Source organism: Rattus rattus, chromosome 5, assembly GCF_011064425.1.
Source record: "Rattus rattus isolate New Zealand chromosome 5, Rrattus_CSIRO_v1, whole genome shotgun sequence".
Taxonomy (NCBI): Eukaryota; Metazoa; Chordata; class Mammalia; order Rodentia; family Muridae; genus Rattus; species Rattus rattus.
In genome coordinates, this window is record NC_046158.1 from 87356290 (window position 1) to 87370714 (window position 14425).

A 14425-nucleotide genomic window follows, 5' to 3' on the forward strand; every position below is an offset into this window, starting at 1 on the left:
ACGTGATTGTTGTGGGGAGGGTGACAATGGGGGGAGGATGGGGAGGGGAAGCCCATATAGAAGGGGAGGGGGAGGGACTAGGGGGATGTTGGCCTGGAAACCAGGAAGGGGAATAACAACCGAAATGTAAATAAGAAATACTCAATTAATAAAGATTAAAAAAAAGAAACTTTCAGAATGAAAAAAAATACCCTTTAAATGAATAGAGAGGAGGCTTTGGATTAATAATAACACAAACAATCTAGAAGATACATGTAAGCTAAGCAAAGTAGACATACAATAAAATTTTAGGTGGAGGAGTAGGAAAATGAAGTTTCAATGGTGGCCAAAACCTAGTCAGTAATCTGTTTAAATATTTTCAATAGCTCCATGATTATTTACATGATGCTCCTTTAAAAGTCTAACATCTAAAGACCCAGATCATTAAAACTACCATCACCATCTTGGTCATATATAGTGAGCATTCATTTTCATGCCAGGAAGCATATTAAGAGTGTCATTGTTTCCCTCCAACACATTTTCAAGATTATAAAATTGAAATACAGATGAGAGGTCATTGCAGCCATGTTGACAGACCAGACAAGTTCTTTTCTTTTTTCAAGGTCTGATTATTTGTTACTCTTAAAAACTTACTTTGGACTGAACTCAGATTTAGAAGTAGAAGCTCTCAGGAAGGACAGGCTATATCTCTTGGCAATCTGTTCCTGGCGCTTTTCTTTGGCCTCCTTCATTCTCTTGGCCAAAAGTTTAGTGTATTCTGCAGCCCCCTCCTTGTTTTTCTTAGTATGTTGTTTCTTCAGAGCAATACGTCAGGTCGGAGTTTGTGTTGTGGGACACGGGAAGTAACAAGACGCTGAATCTTGTGGACTTTGGTCCTGGACTTCTTACCTTCTTTGTTTAAGGGCTTTCTGACAACATATTGGTGGACATCATCTTCTTTGGAGAGATTAAAAAGCTTTCAGATTCTACTAGCTCTTTTAGGTCCCAACCGGCGAGGCACAGTAGTATCTGTCAGTTCTGGAATATCCTTCTCTCCTTTTTTGACAATAACCAAGCTGAGAACACTCAGGTTGGCATCCACAATGCATCCACGAACTGACTTTGTGCTTCCTCTCTCCAGCTCTCCTTGGTCTATAACAAGAATGCCCTTTAGTCAACAGTCGGCACACTCTGCCTTGGATCCAAATGCCTTGCTTCATGGGAAAACCTTGTCTGTCGTTCCCACTGCTGATCCAGACCACAGAATCCTTCCACTCTTCACTAAGAGCATCAGCAGCTACTTCTGTGGCCATGTGCTTCTCATAGAATGTACAAAGTTTGCATTCGTCATCCACTTCTGTGAGTTTCTGACAGACAGTGGTAGGGAAGGAGATATTCAGCTTCATCTTGATACAGCCGATTGCCCAGGAGGAGTCAGGAAAAAGAGCAACCAGGTAAATTCTTATCAAAGTAGCTATTGGTAGTTTTTATTATGCCAAATGTTATCAAATCACTACATCGTGCAATAATGCAAGAGAGTAATAAAACAGAGGTAAACGATTTTTCTTCTTTGGATCAGTGTTTTTATTTTTTCACCAACTCATGTATTCTCCTTACCTAATTATGTGATTATTCCTCCCACAGTTCCTTGGATGGTGTAATGGCAGTCTCCATTGGGAAGGCATGATGTCACAGGTACACTTTTGAAGTGGAAAGATGGAGTCCTTACCGCACCTACATTTATAGAGTCTGATCTCTATTAGAGTTCATTTGAAAAGGAACTAGGAAAGAGTCAAGGAACTGTGAGTAATAACCTTTGGAGACTCAGCTTACTTATCTCATTCCAAACTTTTTGTCTAATTCTGTGACACAACATCACAGAGTATTCTCCTTTGTTTACTTTTTAGTCTTGTAAGAACTTCCGTTTTTATTTATTTATTTCTTTAAAACAAGGGAACTTTATTTATTTATTTACTTATTTTGCAAAGAGTTCCCCTATGTACAAGGGAACTTCCTTCCTTTCTTTCTTTCTTTCTTTCTTTCTTTCTTTCCTTCTCTCTTTCTTTCTTTCTATTGGATTTTTTTATTTACATTTCACATGTTATTCCCTTTCCTGTTTTCCCCAGACATAAACCCCCTATCCCGTCACCCTTCCTTTCTTCTATAGGATATTTATTTATTATTTATATGTATATGAGTACACTCTCTTCCAATTCACCAGAAGAGGGTATTGGATTCCATTTCCATTTGTAAGATGGTTGTGAGCCACCATATGGTTGCTGGGAATTGAACTCAGGACCTCTGAGAGAGCAGTTACTGCTCTTAACCACTGAGCCATCTCTACAGTCCTTGAAAAGAATTCTACCAATGTTCTAAATCACTTCTTTAAATCTTTTAGTTGGTCATTTAAGAGCTAGAAGATGGTTCAATGATTGAGAATGTGCTCACTGCTGTTTCAGAGAATTTGAGTTTGAGTCCCAGTTCTCACATCAAGCGGTTCACAACTGCTTGTAACTTCTCCTCTAGCAGTGAGGTCCAACCCTCCTGCCCTACACAGGTACCTTCACACACACGCACATGCCCAAAATGAGGTACAAATGCATATACCCAATCAAAATAATTTTAATGATGATTTAAAGACAGCATTGTCTTCTCTAAGACACGATAGTTTCTGAAAAGTCAGGATGAGCCAAAAGAGGGTTTGTGATAAAGGTAAGATAACATTGGAAAAAAAAGTGTCACCTAGAAGGGCTCATTGATAAGTCAAGCAGCAGAAAGTAGACCAACACATACTTCCTAAAGGTCAGCAAGTCTCAGTAACCAGGAAGGGGAGAGGTGGAACATCATTCAAACATAAAATGCCACAAGGCACTTTAACTGTTAAGCAAGTAGATGTGCTTTTCATATGTGTGCTTTTCTTAGGACCAACTGTGATGCCAGGTATGCTCTTTCTCCTTCAGAGTGTCCAGGAACTTATGTACAGTAGGCTGAGCGAATGAAGTGTCTGGGAGATAGAGGAAAACAGCTGGTGTTTATTCATAGTAGGCAAGGGCTATATATCACTTTTTAGAATGGGAAGGAGTTTTCAGGGTGAGTGGAATTATTGGCTAGAACTTAAAGTACTGGGAATGGCTCATTTGTATGGAGATGCATTCCAAAACTTCCACGTACTTGCTGGGCGTGTTCTTATTGGATAAGAGGAAGTTCAATTTGTAGGTTTACCAAGGACTATGTGACATTCCTCAGGTAGAAGTTTGGGTGTCAGGCTCCCCCGATCAAGCAGAATAGGAAGCCTGACTAAGAAAAGGGTATCTTCTGTTTTGTGCCGAGCTCAGAGGTTCTATCTGGATACGATAGATTTCAACCTTAGCAGTAAGGTGCAACAGATCACAGCTACCCATTTTCCAGATAAAATAGTATCAACAAGTAGTCACCAGTAGTAATCATGATCCCAGAGGAACAAGACCACAGATACATAAAACATTGATCAGGGTGTAGGAAGGGTGATAGTGAGAGGTCTTTAGCAGAGGGACTAAGTAGTCTCTAAAGGTGAGGTTTCCTGGGAGAAGAGGATTAAGATCAAAGCCCTTGAACAATGGACCAAGAGAAAAGGAAAAGTTCAACTTACTCAAAGCCATAGAAGCAAAATGTACACAGATTACAATTCTCTGGCTCTTGTGACAAAAGTGTGAAGAATGTATAGAAGCTAGGAGGAAGAGACAGGGCATGTCACTTGAGAAATAGGAAGGCATCTGTTTATGATTATGCAGGGCCTGCAAGGGCACATACAGGAAAGGACTTAAAGACATGAGTAATATGACCATGTGTGCAGACTTGGGGGATTTTTCTGGTTTCTACATGGAAGGGAGGGGGAGGGCATAGAAGAATGGGCAAAGAGATGGAATATCCAGGGATAGACTGGGCAGATGAAGCAAACTATTGGCTTTCCTGATACATAAAATAGACTCAAGTAGAGTTAATTTTCTGGCAGCTCCTTTGCCCTCCATCTTCTGCTAAGGTCTGTACTCCAGAAGGTGGCCCCAGAGGGCAAGTCTGCCAACAAGTCGATCACATGGGAATGATGACTGGTTTTCATTTTACGGTGGTTTCCTTTCATGCTCTGCATGGCCTCTCATGCCCCTATCCAAGTCAGGCTTATGAGACGATATACTCCTGCACTGCCTCTCTAGTAACTGTAAACACATGTTTTCTGCTCTCCAATTGCAGCGGAAGTGCCATAGGTTGCAACGCACCACAGAGGAGAAGGGGGCATAAAGCTGTTTGAGATGTCTTGGGTAATTACAGCCATGCAAAATGTCTCAGCTTCATGTAATAAATCATATCTCCCACATCTGTCTGGGCAAGAATGGAAAGGAGGTGTGTCTTCTCATCCATGTGTGGCCAACACTGGTCTCTTGGCCCTGCACAAGCACAACTGAAGCTGGCAGAAGTCACTTCCCTCATATCACAGATGTGTTAACTTCCAGGGGCTTGGGGAATGTAAAGTTCTATAACTGACAATAGACAGCTTTGAAAAATTTATACTAGTACTGAAAGGACTATGTCTAGAAATCTCTCCCTGAATGGTTTTTGTCTGTCTCACCCATCCTTGTCACCTTTATATGCCTTTACCCTTTACTCTTATGATGCACTCCATAAACTATATGGGAGAAGGATACTACTGTAAGAGTGATCTGTCTTAGGCACCAATAAGTCAAGCAAGCGGGATAGATTTAGGATATTTTCACAAAAGTAAACAACCTGGAAAAAAAAGGACAAATGTTTAGAAAGGCAATATTCCCTATGTGAACAAGACTTTTTATTAAAGTAAAAACTGTGTGTTTGTGTGTGTGTGTGTGTGTGTGTGTGTGTGTGTGATTTAAGTACCTGTTCACATACATGTGTGTAGGCATATGTACACATGTATATTAGTGTCTAAAGGCCAGACACAGATAGGAGATAGGGATCTTGCTCAATCATACTTCACATGAAAAAAAATAATTACATTTGTATTTATTCATTTTGTAAGTGTGCATATGTTGCATTCCTGCACTCAAACATGCATGTCATCGAGTAACCATTGAGACCAGAAGAAAATTTGTGAAAGTTCATTTGTTTCTTCCAACTTATGAGTTCTAGGACTGAAATCAACTTGGGGGCAAGTACCCTTACATAGTAAGCCATCAGGACAGCCCTCTGTCTTACTTTTTGAAACAGGGTCTCCCACTGAATCTGGAGTTCATTGATTTGGATGCACTGGCTGGCCGATGAGCTCCACCAATTGGCCTGTGTCTTCCGTCCTCTCTAGCATCGAGGTTGCAGAATCAGTCTATGTCCCTCTTTGATGTGGGTATAAACTCTGGTCCTTGAGCTTGTGCAGCAGGCATTTTACTGATTGGGCCCCTAACCTCAGTCTTAAACTCTCTTAGTTTGAAGAATAGTTGAAGACACCTTACATCTATTCTGTAAATTGATGTAACACAAACAGGATGGCAAAACGGGTTTCTAGAAACAAATGTGGAAACATTCCAATAGCACAAAGTGTTCAGAGATGGGCTATTATAGCAAGGCTTGACATCATCTACCTATGACACCATGGCTCAAATCATATTATCTCTATTCAAAACAGACTAATGATAGTCAGGAAACCTAGAAGTTCTGTGGTTTTGAGAAATCAAGAAACATAGAGATAAGAATGGGCCCAAATAACAAAGTTTGGGTACTATTTTCCAACACAGAAGAGTTCCTGGGCCCACGTGTGGTTCAACTTTAACAAGTGTAACTGTCTGGCTTCTCAGTTTGAGGATGCAGAGACACACTCTGACAGGACCAGAAAGCCATGGCTGGAAGCCAGATAGTTGATGGTGAGGACAGAAATCTCAGAAAAGATGATACCAGAACTCTAAACTGGACCTCTGACATGTTCAAACACGGAGCCCTGTATGCTGAAGCTCTATTAGAGCCTGCTAGAATAATTCATGATTGAGTCATCAGGGAGAGATCAAATTAGAATGTTCTATTTAATAAGGCAGGGAAGTATATATACATTTTCAAAGATGTTCACCAAAAATAGTTTAAAATGAACCTATTTTTATCCACGTGAACTTTGTATCCAGTACAAGTCATTTCCTTAATGTTCCAGATAGATAGTTGACATTTTATTGTACGTTGGTTATGTTCCAAATTTAATCCCAAGCCACCTGCCTCTCACTGGTCACAGAGCCATGCTCAGGAAACACAAAGCCATTATGCTAATACAAGACTAAGTTTAACACAATTAGGTAAGTAAACTTCCCATACCCTCCCCCCGAAATTACACACTGATACCCAAACCCAAATATATGACTCTATGGTTTTCCAGCCTGCTTCTAGCTGACTAGATGCAAATAAGATTTTAGACCACTTAAGGTGATATCCTCCTAATCCAACAGTTTCATTTTTCTATGATTTTACTTATCTTTGAATGCTTTGAATCAGATCATTAAAAAATTTTTTTCAGTTATTACCACTAAGCAGCTTGAACTTTTGAACCTAAAAGAGTAATGATAGATTGATAAGGCTCCAAGGAAGCAGTAAGAATGACCACGTGGGACATTGTATGTTGTTTAATATTTTCATGAACGGTAACAATAGAAAAATTGGAGTCTTCAGAACCAGAGAAAATGAAGTAAATGGTCTGATGTGCAAATGGTCAGGGTTTCAGAACTTTGTCAATCTTGGAAATGGAAAAATGGACAAAAAGCCTTAAAGTTGTCAAGGATAATTGTTAAATGACTAGAAATGAACTCTCATTCAGGAGTAGCATGAGACCCAGGAGAAATGACCTCATGTAGAAAAGTTTGCAAAACCATACTGAGAATATGACTGCCTATGGTCTACATTGATGGATTTAGATATGTCAGTCAGGACAATGCTACAGGTGACCAATAACTCTCAAATTCTAGAGTTAGAGTAGCCTACATATTCTGTGCTCTTACATGTCCATTACAGATTATGTAGACTCTGTTTCTTATTATTACCTACTCTCCTCACTTCAGGATCTAGACTAACAAAGAGCTGTGAACTTGTAGTTCACAGAGGCAGAAGAAAGATGTTGCCAAAAATAAATGTGCTGGATCTTAAAATCTCCAGAAGAAAGTAGATTGTTACTTAAGGACAGTTCTATTGGCCAGATCAAGTCACATGACCAAGCTCAGAAACTGGGAGCAAACAGTGCTGGTACATAGCTTGTTTTCTCCTTTCCATTCTACCTGGGATTCCAGCCAAGGGAAGAATAACATTCACATTTCAAATCTGGAAAGTAGCTCATAGGAAGTTTGTCTCCAAGTTGAATTTAGACCTTATTGAGCTGAGAATCAACCTAAAACACCAGATTACCTGAGTCCAGATTTAGTCTACGGAACATATACAAGAGATGACTCAAAAGACTGTTTCAGATAAACCTGTAAGGTTGGCTTAAGATATATGCTGTATGCAGGGACAGGGTTAATATGTATCCAAGTTGTTTTATTTGTACTCAATAATCATGTGTGTGTTTTTTCTGTTTTGGCTTTTTGCTGTTGTTTTTGGTTTTGGTTTTTGTTGTTGTTCCCAACAATGGAAAACAATTTGGGTACCTTTTTTCTTAATTTTTTATTATATATTTCTTTACTTACATTTCAAATGTTATTCCCCTTCCCAATTTCCTGTCCATAAGCCCCCATTCCCTCCCCTCCCACTCCCCCATACAGGTAGTCCCCCTCTACATCCCCCTTATTGCCCTCCCCCATATTCCCCTGCACTGTGGGTCCAACCTTGGCAGGACCAAGGGCTTTCCCTTCCACTGGAGCCACAACAAGGCTATTCTCTGCTACATATGCAGTTGGAGTCCTGGGTCAGTCCATGTATAGTCTTTCGATAGTGGTTTAGTCCCTGGAAGCTCTGGTTGGTTGGCATTATTGTTTTTATGGGGTTGCAAGCTCCTTCAACTCTTTCAATACTTCCTCTAATTCCCCCCAAGGGGGTCCTATTCTCAGTTAGGTGGTTTGCTGCTAGCATTGACCTCTGTATTGGACATGCTCTGGATGTTTCTCTCAGGAGAGATCTACATCCAGTTCCTTTCCGCATGCATTTTTTAGCATATACACATATGGGCCACATGTGTGTCAGGCTCTGAATGGCCATTCCTTGAGTCACTGCTCTAAACTTTGCTTCCATATCCCCTCCCAGGGCATATTTCTCCCTTTTAAGAAGTGGGAGCATTCGCACGCAATTTGGTCATCCTTCTTCTTGAGCTTCTTGTGGTCTGTAGATTGCATCTTGGGTAATTTGAGCTTTTTGACTAATATCCACTTATCAATGAGTGCATACCAAGTGTGTTTTTCTGTGATTGAGTAACCTCACTCAGGATGATATTTTCTAGTTCATTCTATTTGCCTATGAATTTCATGAAGTCAATGTTTTTGATAGCTGAGTAGTATTCCATTGTGTAGATGTACCACTTTTTTGAATCCATTCCTCTGTTGAAGGGCATCTGGATTCTTTCCAGCTTCTGGCTATTATAAATAAGGCTGCTATGAACATAGTGGAGCATGTGCCTTTGTTGTTTGTTGGGGCATCTTTTGTGTATATGCCCAAGAGAGGTATAGCTGGGTCCTCAGGTAGTATAATGTCCTCTTTTCTGAGGAACCTCCAGACTGATTTCCAGAATGGTTTTACCAGTCTGCAATCCCACCAACAATGAAGGAGTGTTCCTCTTTCTCCACATCCTTGCCAGCATCTGCTGTCACCTGAGTTTTTGATCTTAGCCATTCTGACTGGTGTGGGGAGGAAGCTCAGGGTTGTTTTGATTTGCATTTCCCTGATGACTAAGGTTGTTGAACATTTCTTTAAGGTGCTTTTTGGCCATTCGATAATCCTCAGCTGAGAATGTTTTGTTTAGCTCTGTACCCCATTTTTAATAGGGTTATTTGGCTCTCTGCAGTCTAACTTCTTAAGTACTTTGTATATTTTGGATATTAGCCCTTTATCAGTTGTAGGATTGTTAAAGATCTTTTCCCAATCTGTTGCTTGCCGCTTTGTCCTAATTACAGTGTCTTTTGATTTAAAAAAGCTTTGCAGTTTTATGAGGTCCCATTTGTTATGTCGATTCTTGTTTTTGTTCAGGAAACTTTTCCCAGTGCCCATGTGTTTGAGACTCCACTTTTTCTTCTATTAGTTTGAGTGTATCTGGTTTGATGTGGTGGTCCTTGATCCACTTGGACTTAAGCTTTGTACATAGTGATAAAAATGGATTGATTTGCATTCTTCTACATTTTGACCTCCAGTTGAACCAGCACCATTTGTTGAAAATGCTCTTTCTTCCTTTGGATAGTTTTAGCTCTTTTGTCAAAAATCAAATGACCATAGGTGTGTGGGTTCATTTCTGGGTCTTCAGTTCTGTTCCACTTATCTATCTGCCTGTCTCTGTACCAATACCATATAGTTTTTATGACTATTGCTCTGTAATACTGCTTGAAGTCAGGGATGGTGATTTCCCCAGAAGTTCTTTTATTGTTGAGTATAGTTTTTGCTATCTTGGGTTTTTTTGTTATTCCAAATTTGTGTATCTTGTAGCCAAACTTTTCTGTGTACTCTGTTCTTCTGAATAGTAAAAAAAAAAGAGAGAATCAACTGTATTTGCATCTATGTTTCCCACACTGATTTATGTTCCACTAGGCAGTAGTCAACTGCAGGAGATCTGAAATGTAGAAGTCAGTTAAGTAAGCTGGTAAATATATCTGCACAGTGCTGTTGGAAACTGACCTCTAACACTTAACAGTTTGTGTGTGTGTGTGTGTGTGTGTGTGTGTGTGTGTGTGTGTGTGTGTGTGTATTCATGAAGAAGCATGCACATATATGCAGTTGTATATATGCATGTGTGGAGACCAGAAATCCGTATCTTCTTACTCAGGAGCTCTCCATTTTATTTTTAGAGGCAGAGTCTCTTAGTGGGTTTCACACTGACTTAACTAGACTAGCTGACAGCAAGCTCTAGGAATACACCTCTAAATTTGTCCCCTTAGTCTCTACCCAGAATTATTGATTTCAGCCACAACCTGGCTCTTATTCCTCACTCTCAACAAGCTGTTTTTTAAGCTCTCTAAATATAACTGCTCACCTAAGACTTGAAAAAAATTATATAGGTATATGTAGTTCATGATATATTACTATGTAAATGTAACAACCAATTCTAGTAGGAACTAAAAGCCCAAATGGCTGACTTCTTAGGTATATTTCCATAGTATATTCTTTGCTCCTTTTACTTACTTTGAATACCTCAGCTCCATCCATTTCTCTATACACCCTCCAAAAAAAATTCTGATTTATGACTCCATTAGGAAATATTTCTAGAAAACCATTTAAATGTTTCCATTTTTGTATTTCAGTCTCTATGTTCTTATGCTACAGAAAGCCATTTTCTCCTTTGATTACTGTTTAAACTCTTTAAGAACTTGTCAAGCATTATTATGTCATACTCACCCAACTTGGGGATTTAATCTTCCACTCCATCCACTTCAGAACATATTCATTTTCTGGAGTATCCAGTGACATGATCCCAGTAGCAGAGACAAGGATTTAAGCATTTAGGTTCTCTTGAGTAACTTTGATTTTCTTGAATCCTAAGGAATCTTTTAGAGACAGGCCTATATAAAGGCAAACTTCAAATAAATTTCACAAATGTCACATGCTCTTTGCATTATGCATTTCTAACTAGAATTTTCCAACAGCTTTTTGTGTTAATAAGAGGATGAGCTTTCAATGACAAATACATGTGGAAAAGCAACATTTTTAAAAGTAATTTTTTTTTAAATCTTTAGAATCAGTTGGATATATAAGGTGTGGAAGAGGACATTAAATGAGCTGGAATGGGAAAGGCAGTGAATATTATCAATAAAAGTTGTATTAAATTTTCAAAGAATTAATTAATTTTTTTGAATTTACAAAAAACTTTAAAACTTCTCATGTCACTGTAATGACATTATTTAAAAATTAAATGCCTAAACATCTACAATGATAATCTGTATTAGATAATTTCTAAATTAAAAGTAATTTTGTAGTGTCCAATGGCCTCTATCAAATGGCTCTGTAAGGTTCTCAGGAATAAAAAGCAAATGACTTGAATTATAGAAACGTCAAAATAGAGCATTAAGTTGTTGAAAGTGCACAAAACCCTGGAGAAGGTGCTCCAAACTTAGGGAACAGTGTAAGTAACCACTGTTGCTGTGTGTCAGAGAGCTTGGACATGTCACCTGAATTGTCTGCCTTTTTCATCTCATATCTGTTTTATGAGAGGAAACTATATCCTGTACAGTTACTCAGGATACAAGCTCAAGGGATCTGAATTTTGATAACTGAATACAGTTGCAAAAGATTGAACAGAGGGAGAAAGAAGTCAAGGCTCTCTGTCTCTGTTTCAGGCTGCAACTTGGAAATTAATTCTCCTCTGTGACCCCCCCACCTCATTGCCATCTTTCATTGCTTGACAGGTTTGATTTAGCTCCAGTCTCCATCAGTTGACCCTTGCTCCTCATCCAAGTCATAGCTTACATCGTCGATCTTTCTAGGCTATAAGAATGGTGCTGTGACAAACATATCATCTTCTCTTTGGTTCTTACCAATTCCATTTTCATGCATAATAATTACCTTGAATTACATCCATGCTGTTTAGAAGTCGCAAAGTGGTTCCTAATTAGATTGTGGTTGATGACACAGCACACTGAACATTGAAACAATGCAGGTAACTGTTAGTGCCCCAGTAGAAATGATAAAGAACAAAGCACTGAATGGTACAAAGCTAAATTATGGAAACTGTTCCAGAGAGAAGATGTTATTAGAATCACAGAATAGAATATAAACCTGGATTCAACCATCTTTTTCTTCTTCAGGGAGAAGCAACTTCTAATTGAGCAGTGAATATATCAATAATTCCTGAGCTGTTTCATACTGACAATGAGTGTGTTTAATGGCTCACTGTAAGATGTTTCTTAACCCAATCTCCAGTGAAGGTAAAAATAGATGTTATTAAAACTGCTTAGGAGTACCATCAAAAAACATGAAGTATGTCTCATTACTAATATAAGTCTGAATTGGTCAAACCATCTTGGAAATGTTGGTCCCAATTTAATTTCATTTCTCCCATTACATGCTAGATGGTATTCTGGGTTCTTTGTCCTATAACTGTGACTCTGAATAAGGAAGATTAAAGATGATCCTTTCTTTTGTGCTGCCAATGAAATTATGATTATTGAGGTTTAAGACCCAGACCATCCTCCTGCTTCTATACTACATATATGATTTATTAAAAATAACATCTATAAAAGTCAAATCTTGTAGGAAATTAATCCAAATCTTTTAAAGATATTGTAAGTGAAAATGTTTCCAAAGCCAGTTCATAAATAAGTTTTATTCTGAAATTGTTGTGTTTTTTTAACAATAAAACATATTGCTGAATACACTGCACACACAGGACATAGGACTTGAATGATTCGATCTGGATTTAATCTGAAAGTGTTCTTTCTGCAGTCTAACTCTCCTTGTACCTAAAAATACTAAGACTATATAAGTCACAGATTGTCCTATTCACTTATGACTCTTAAGAATGACAAAAATAACCAGAATGAAAACTGATAATGTGTAATAAGTGGCATATGCATGTTGGTCATAACCAACAGTTCTCTACTTGGACTTGAGGCCCAGTCAACCGGAAGGAAATCATGCCTGGTACTGAAAACATGGTAGCATGTATGGTTATAAAAGTACTTACTACTGTCTTCTTAATAGACCAGCATAATTCCTTGCTATTTTCTAAATCTTACTCATATATCCATAGGTAAGTATGGTTACCACCCCTCATGGAAGAAGCCTATCTTTTTCACAAGTTGCAGAAAGCTACAACTAGACACCATGGAGATATCAACAGATTGTGGAGAGTTCAAGTCTAACAGACACATCTAATTTTCATCTACTCCATCTATGGCTCAGGGAACATCATAAATGTAGGGGGTGGGGAGGCTATAGAGATGGCCCAGAGGTTAAGAACACTGACTGCTCTTCCAGAAGTCCTGAGTTCAAATCCCAGCAACCACATGGTGGCTCACAACCATCTGTAATGGGATCTGGTGCCTTCTTCTGGTGTGTCTGAAGGCAGCTACAGTGTACTTTTATACAATAAAGAAATAAATCTTTAAAAAAAAAGATGAGGGGGTGGAAAGACTATAAGAGACAGAATAGGAATTCTGCTTTGAAAGAGGCTCTGAATAAATAAGGTATGAACAATGATAAAAGACACACTAAAGTGGAAGAAGGAAAATTTCATGGGATCATAGGTCTAGACAAAGAATCCATGACAATTAATGATGGCAGAGAGTAGGGAAGTTATTCTTTTCTAAGGATAATCCCATATTTGGTTATCCAACTTCAAGTAGTTATCACTGAAATCATATACACAGAAACAGCAACAATGGACTCAACATGTTGTATTTCTATATTTATGTATATTTATACATGCATACAAATAAGTAACCACAATAAAGAATAAAAGGCAATCAAATTGAGATCGGGTGAGAGACATGGAAGGAATTGGAAGGATGGGATTTAGGAAGAACTGGAGAGATTAAGGGGAAAAAGTGTAGTAATTACATTTTGATTAAAAGTGCATGAAAAATAAACATAAGAAATAAAAGTTGTTCTGAGGCATAGTGACTTTAAGAAACACAAACAAAGCCACAGAGGGTTTGTTTTGTGATAATCATCCCATAACCTTCAATGTTCTTACATGTTTTTTAACACACCAAATGGAGAAAAATTACATGGAATACTTCCCAGATTTATTTGATCACAAAATCTTGTATATACTAAGTATCTTGAAATAAAAATGTTCTGTGGAACACCAGATTGGTACAATTACTCTGAAGAACTTGAGAAAAATTAAACTGTAGTTAAGACCAATAGAAAATCCATATCAGAATACATTGATCAAATTTAATAATATTCATATGGAAATTGATGCATGCTTCAAGTCTTGCTGTTAATTGTATTTATTCTTTATCCTTTAAAAGCATTACCTATGGTACCCACGTCCAGCTGGGAGAGAGCTTGTCTCTGAGGAGTGCTGACATATCTGAGAACACAGGAGAGACCACCACTTTGGCTCAGAGGGACCTGCCAGGTGCCCTCACAACACAGAAATTGAGGAGCAGTCTGGGACAGAATCTTTCCATTTCCATCTGTGCATGGAGATGACCCCGTGCCACAACTCTCTATACCCACATCCCACCAGGAGAGAGATGGTGTCCCAGAAGAGCTGACACACAGGCTTACAGGAGGGTCAAGCCACTGTTAGAGATAGCAAGACCAGCTATCACCAGAGATAACCAAATTGCAAGAGACAGGTACAAGACCCTAAGCAACAAAAACCAAGGCGAAT

At 38.6% G+C, this 14425-nt stretch overlaps 1 pseudogene; it reads right to left on the minus strand.

Annotated features, from left to right (window-relative positions):
• Positions 1 to 629: 629 nt before the first annotated feature.
• LOC116900528 lies at positions 630 to 1385 on the minus strand (annotated as a pseudogene).
• Between the last annotated feature and the right edge of the window lie 13040 nt (positions 1386 to 14425).